Raw genomic sequence first — 6,727 nt, 5'->3', positions numbered from 1 at the left:
TGATGCTCTTTTGCTTGCTTAGGTATTTTTGCTGCGTTTTTTGAGCAGCTCCTCTGAAAGCAGTCAGACACAGCTCCCTTAAAGTTACCGACCAGCAGTGCCTGGCTTATCAAACCATCAGTATCTTCAGAGGAACAAAGTGATTAGCCACGAACATAGAAACACACACTACAGTTGCATTTGCAATCGTGACAAACAATGACAAGGTGTGAAATATGTAAACAGAGCTAATGTGTTGTAATCACATAATTAAGTGTGTTTGCAGATGACAGATTTTACCACATGATACAAGGATCTGGAAGTTGGATTTTTCTTGTGGGGTCTGACTGAAGAAGTCTGCTAGAAAAACACAACCCAATGTTCTAGCATCAGCAGCAGAACCTGCTCTGTTAGACCTCAGGAAAGACAAAAAGAGTGTGTTTAACATTAAAGGGGCAGCAAAAAACAATTTAAATTTTTACAAATTTTTAAAAATAAATATTTTGTCTGAAGAGTAGCTGACCTCTGGATCTCCTCAGCTGTGACAAGTGGTGGATCTCACGCGTCAGTTTCTGGTACTCCAGGTATGATGATCATTCCTGCAGAGAGGGAGGGAGATTTTGAGAAAAAAAACAAAATGTATTTTTATGGTCATATTTCAGACCAGTGAATGAAATGTGTGAGTGAATTTTACAGTCAACCTACCTCTCGCAGTTTCTGCATGGTTGGCCGTCTTCTTTGGTCCAGCAGACTCTCCTCCTTCCTAGCTGCATACACACAAACACACACACCCCAAACATTAATGCAAAATGTATAATATAAGGAATGGCTGCTGCTGTGAGTAAAAATGAGTCCTTTTGCTTGTGCTAACTGCTCTCACAAATAACACACGGTACCTTGATAGTAGAGTTTGGCTAGCTCACCCTGTAGTTGCTCCTTGCTGCTTCACACAGACTGCAGGGAGTCCTGATCATTCTTGTAGCCACTGTCCATCTTGTTCATCTCTGCCTGCTTGTTATAGGGCATGCTTCAGGGTCATTTTGGGCCTGGACAGAAAGAAGGAGGACAGAGACAAGATAAGATATATTAACTCTGTTAGACATCTATGATAAGACTATTACAAGACTATTATAATGACAGAGATCAAGTCTTTTAAAGTTTGAGAAACAATGTGCTTGCAAAGTAAAAACCTGATACTGAATATAAACTGGCAAACTGAACCTTTCCTCACCTGCTTGGCTTCGGTGTCAGCCTTGCAAGTCATCATCTGTCCAACCAGTGTGGCCTCCTCTCCATCCTCATTGGTGGGCAGACCTGGCAATGGCATGCCATCAGCAGTGTTGCCAGATTAGATTGGCAGTTTTCCGCACAATCCTGGTTAATCCCCACCCAATTCATTAAAAAAATGCATTTTAATAACTTCTCCAGAAGCCAGCATAAAACCATAGGCTAACAACATTAAAGCCTCTGGAAATTTGGTTTGAAATAGTAAAAATGCATATATGATATTAAAGTTGAGTGTTTCATTAAGCATCCACAAAAATCTGAGTGAAAATAAATGTCAACATCTATTAGAAAACCTAGCTCAAAAACATTGATTGACATCTTCCTCACCTTGATGAACACAGCCCATGTCAAACATGAATGCAATGCTAAATGATGGCTCTGTAGCGTTAGCTAATGCCATATTAATCAAAGAGTGTGGTTAAAGTCATTCTTCTTCTTCTTCTTCAGCCAGATGTGGGATAGTGGAGGGAAGACAGGTTACAAGTTTGCTAAACACTTACACACAAAAGCCTTGCTTCCTAGAAAATGAATGAGCTACTTGCAGTGTGGGAGATGGACTTCATATGCAGCATAGCAGGCAGAGAAGATGAGTAGTGGTCCATCCTCCAGCAGCCTGTGGGGTATCTGACTATAAGACAAAACAGATAAGGAGATAGGCAGGGAGAGGAACTAGCTTACATCCTCAAAACAATACTTTTTTTTATACCATATACCGTATTTGATCATGAACACCTTATTTCAGACTAGACCATGAATAAGCTACATACAGTGTGGGAGATGGACTTCATATGCACCATAGCAGGCAGAGCAGATGAGTAGTGGTCCATCCTCCAGCAGCCTATTGGGTATCTAACTATAAGACAAAACAGAGAAGGAAGGAGGGAGGAAGAGGACAGTACATGTTTTTTTAACTATATACTGTAACTACATACAGTAGGAGGTTCAGAAGTTCATCGATGTAACCTTAATAAAATTATAGGATGTTTTTGTTAATGATAATGATAATGTTAATTACTTTTCATGTTTGTTATGCTCTTCACTATGGTTTGTATCTGAATTATATCAATGCAATGTCAGATCAAAGTACTAGTAAACATTTTCAAGTCACGACAAGGTGGTGGAGTCTTGACTGGCTCAATGGAAGGCCCCCCTTCCTGTCCCTGGGGAAGCAGACTTTATACCGAAGGTCTAATTTAGCAGTCTTTGCCTGGCAGCGTCCAGCATTCTCATTTAAGTGGAATGTGGTCAGGTAATGCCTGAAATGAAAGCATTTTATTGAGAGTAACACACACAGTTTTGTGGACATAATAACATCTCCAGGTTAGAGATCTGGTGCAGTGGGCTGAGCATTCAGATGTCTTTGAGAAGACGCTTGTTCTCCAGCACTTTTTCTAGCCTGTAGTAAGGCTCGGCGGCTAGATTTAAAAGATAAAGATAAAGATATGAAAACAACGGAAATATATAACATGTATAGAAATACATAAAATACAAGCATGCGCTGAATATTTAATTCCTAAAGTGCATTTTCATTCAGTGCATACTTGGCTTCAGCCACTTTGAGGTGCCTTGGAAGGGCCATGCAGGCAGGCAGGGAACAGGGGATCTTCATGCACATGACCATTCTGGATGTCCACTTGGCCACAGTCTCTCCCCCACTTGAGGAGTTTGCAGCTGACCAGTAAAGGTGATTCTTTATGCTTGCCTGCCACTTCTTTACTCTCTCACACCCTTTCTCCTCAGTGATTCCTTCCACTTTCTTGTTGATGCCTGCGGGATGCATTCATGACAAATGTAAAACAATGATATAACCATGATAAATATAAACTTATCAATAACAATACTTGATTCATTATGATGATACTTTTGTAGTGTGCCACACGTCATAGTAGTGTGTGATGTCTGGTCTCCGCTCTCTAAGGTACTTCTGAACTCGTGGGTGAGAGAAGCGACCTTCACACCAGATGTGTCAAGGAATGTAAGATTGTTAACTAGCTAATTTAGCTAACACTAGCAAACTGTGGCATTAGCATTTAACTAACCATTGGCATATGCATCTTAGTCATATCACTTTTAACGTTATGCCTTTCAAATATTGACTTAAAACTTAGCTTTAAAAGTTGTATGCAGAGTCGGACTGGCCACCAGGAGCACCAGGAGAAATCCCAGTGGGCCGGTCGCTCAATGGGCCACTTGAGCAGGCCCAAAACAAGAGAGAGAGAGATGTGTTGTCCTCTCACTTAGATTATTCATCAGCCCACATAAAACAGCCCAGGGCCATTTATTATTCTCAGTCCTTCCCTGGTCGTATGTGGCATAAAATGTCATTTTATCTCTCTGCCACATGCTCTTTCGCCATCTTTCTAATGTACGCATCCATAAAATGGCGGGAGATGCACTGAGCCGTTATGCTGTCTACAGCGGGATCGCCCCCGCTTTGTTAGTATAATTTATTCAAAACTTGTTCAATCAGGATGCCACATTAGACTCCTTGCAGTTACCACAGTGATTAAATAACCATTACAGTTTCCCAAAGATTTTTTTGTATTTGAATAGTTTTCAACGCAAGCAATTACTTCTTCTTACATAAATAACAATATACAGCACCATATAAATCAGTTGTATGTAAAACTTCCATGATGCTAAATAATGCTGTCAAGGTGTATTCATTTTGATTCTCTTCGATTGCACAAATTTGACCAGTTAAGTGGAGCGATCGTTTTTACTTGTGAGGAGAGAATTTATGCACCAATAGCAACGTGAGCACCAACCCTGTGTGTGCAGAGTTTACCTGTTTGTGTTTCTCAAACTTAAAGGCTAATTCTAGTTCAAGTTACCCTTTCAGATTTCTGTGGATTTAGCCATTGTTTTCTATCAGTTATAGTAAAATTAAGTTTGTTGCATTCCCAAAATGAAACGCTCAAAACACATCAATTTCTTTTAATGACAGTGCCTTTAGCTTGAACATAGTGTCTCTCACAGGTTTTCTTAAAGGGACGGCACTCCCTTCCTATAGGGTGAGTATAACTAATTTTTTCTTTCTCCCCAGCAACCTTGTAATAATAAAATAAAGTCTTAACCAAAGCTGTATACAAAGTAAATTAAATAATAAGTAATTAAACACATTAATATTATTTAACAAAAAATGTTAAGTAATTGTTCCAGGATACTACAGAATGTTGAACAAAATTACAAAAATAAGATCAAAGTTGTAATAAACCAGAATTTTCCTTCAGGTTGTTTTCTTCCAGGTTCTCTCTGTTTTCCCTACGTTCATAAAGAGGAGTCATACAGTGCAAATGTTTGATTTTAAGACTTGGTCACTTTTTTGCCCTTTTTTTGTTCAGTTGAGTTTGTATTTGTACTCCAACCACTTTGAGTGGCAGAAACTAGACTCTTCAACCATTTATCCATTACTTTTAGCTTTTTGTTGGCGTTTTGAAACTAGTTTTCATGCACTCTCAGTGACAACACATGTTAAGAGCCCTTTTCAGACATGGAATACAAAACATTGCTGGCTTCATCTGTTAAACTAATGGCTTTTTGTCGTTCAGGCAGAGGTGTCTTATTCGTTAATGTCCCCCTGTGTATATTCAGACATGTTGTATATGGGATTTTTTTTCTTTGTTTCATAGATTGATCTCAGAAGAATCTCCTCAGCAACTTAAAATGAACTCTTTCACAGTGATTCATAGGTTAGAAACTAATTTTATTTTTTGTGTGCATTAGAGGAACGTTAAGATAACAAAGTTATTGCAGTGATCTTAGAAGGAAGATCAAGATGCACATTTCTCTCATTCTGCATGTTTGACCTTCTGCTACTGCAGCCTTTACGTTAATCTGACAGTATCCACTTAAGACTTGTGCTGTATTGGAAGTGATATGGAAGAGTTACAGGTCTGACCTTGTAAGATGTGATTTCTGTTTTGACTTTTATATAAAAGTGACTGGGGTGCTTATTCAGACATGCAACCAACATGTTAAATTGCCATCAGATTAACAGAAAGGAGTGCATCTGAAAGACGTTCAGGCAGTGGTACAGGAGGCAAATCCTCCAGCAAGAATAGATGAAAGTTGAAATTTTCGACTTTCATAGTTTGCATCAAAACCTTTACATCATTTCTCACAGATCTACTGTAGATAACCAAATAGACACACAGCTCTTGTAAATCCCAATGAATATAACCTTGTTCATCTAATGCTGCCCCCATAACAGGAGAGGCATGAAACCCTAGTGTCACTGTGCTGTTTGAGGAGTGCATGCTGCTGAAATTAAGTGTAATAAACCAACCAGAAATTACACTTTATTATGTGACTTCTAAAACAAATTTAATTCCACAATTTTAGCCCGTTGGACCAGAACTGATTTGTTCTTCACAAGAACAACAGAAATGAAGTCTTTTTTTTCTAAGGCAACAACAACAGACTTTCTATCAACCATTAATGAAGCATGTTGCTGTTTGTGTGGATAAAGTACGTCCTGGTCTCAAAGTGCAACACAGAATATCCCCCCCACACACACATATATATATATTCCTCATAAATTATCTAACTTTATATATATATAAGGAATATACAGTTACATAATATACAGTAAACATACAAATAGTATCTACAGTATATACATCCACAAGTTTTAACAATAAGTGCAAAATAAATGTAATATGCATGTTAGTGTAAAAAAAATGAAGAGAATGGGAAGGTGTGTACATGTATGTGTGTGTGTTTGTGTGTGTATATATATATATATATATATATATATATATGTATATATATGTATATAAATTATTTTACTTCCAAACCGTTCGCTTAGGTCATTTAATGCTGGCTTATTAAATATGCCACAAATAAAATGCAAAAAGTATGGTGAAGCAGACTCTTTGCAGTTATGCACCAAAGATCCGGAACAAACTCCCACCACATATTAGACAAGCATCCTCTGTTGATAATTTCAAGAAGTGCTCAAAACTTATTTTAATGGTCTTGCTTTTAATTAACTCAACCTTTCATTTGCTCTTTACTGCTATCAGCTGTTTTTACTGCCTGTATTATCTTTCTTATCTCCTGATGATTTTACCTAATACACACACACACACACACACACACACACACACACACACACATATCCACTTTCATCCACTTTGTCATTCAAGACAATGGGAAAATGTGTCCAAACTTTTGACTGGTACTGTACATGTACATATATTAACAAATCATCATTTCTTATTTTTTTCCATTAGCTGAGCTACTCTAACCCTAACCATTTTAAAAGGTTCAGATGATTCCACATCGCCACCTTTATAATTCAAAGAGCCTTTAAAGATGGTAAGCACCAAAGCAGGATTAAAATCACATTTAAAGAACACATTTGATTCTTTTTGTGATTCACCAGTTTGAAATTTTCAAGTAAAATGTTCTGATAAAAAAGTTTTAAGCCACTAACATGTACAGAAAGTGTGCCGTC

The 6,727-nt window shown here is 37.9% G+C and overlaps 2 long non-coding RNA genes across 3 annotated transcripts; both read right to left on the bottom strand.

The window, feature by feature from the left end:
- Positions 1–486: 486 nt before the first annotated feature.
- On the bottom strand, positions 487–1,801 carry LOC121902187. The gene is made up of 4 exons (XR_006097484.1): positions 1,211–1,801; positions 903–1,025; positions 685–746; positions 487–578 (listed from the first exon to the last, which is right to left on the bottom strand). It is a non-coding gene; the product is annotated as an uncharacterized LOC121902187 (long non-coding RNA).
- A 6-nt stretch (positions 1,802–1,807) lies between these two features.
- Positions 1,808–3,417, bottom strand: LOC121902188. 2 transcript variants are annotated; one of them, XR_006097486.1, is made up of 4 exons: positions 2,808–3,417; positions 2,559–2,681; positions 2,034–2,119; positions 1,808–1,894 (listed from the first exon to the last, which is right to left on the bottom strand). It is a non-coding gene; the product is annotated as an uncharacterized LOC121902188 (long non-coding RNA). The 2 variants fall into 2 exon arrangements; XR_006097485.1 differs by having other exon boundaries at positions 2,034–2,681.
- Between the last annotated feature and the right edge of the window lie 3,310 nt (positions 3,418–6,727).

Source organism: Thunnus maccoyii, chromosome 8, assembly GCF_910596095.1.
Source record: "Thunnus maccoyii chromosome 8, fThuMac1.1, whole genome shotgun sequence".
Lineage (NCBI taxonomy): Eukaryota > Metazoa > Chordata > Actinopteri > Scombriformes > Scombridae > Thunnus > Thunnus maccoyii.
This window is presented reverse-complemented; position numbering and strand designations above follow the sequence as displayed.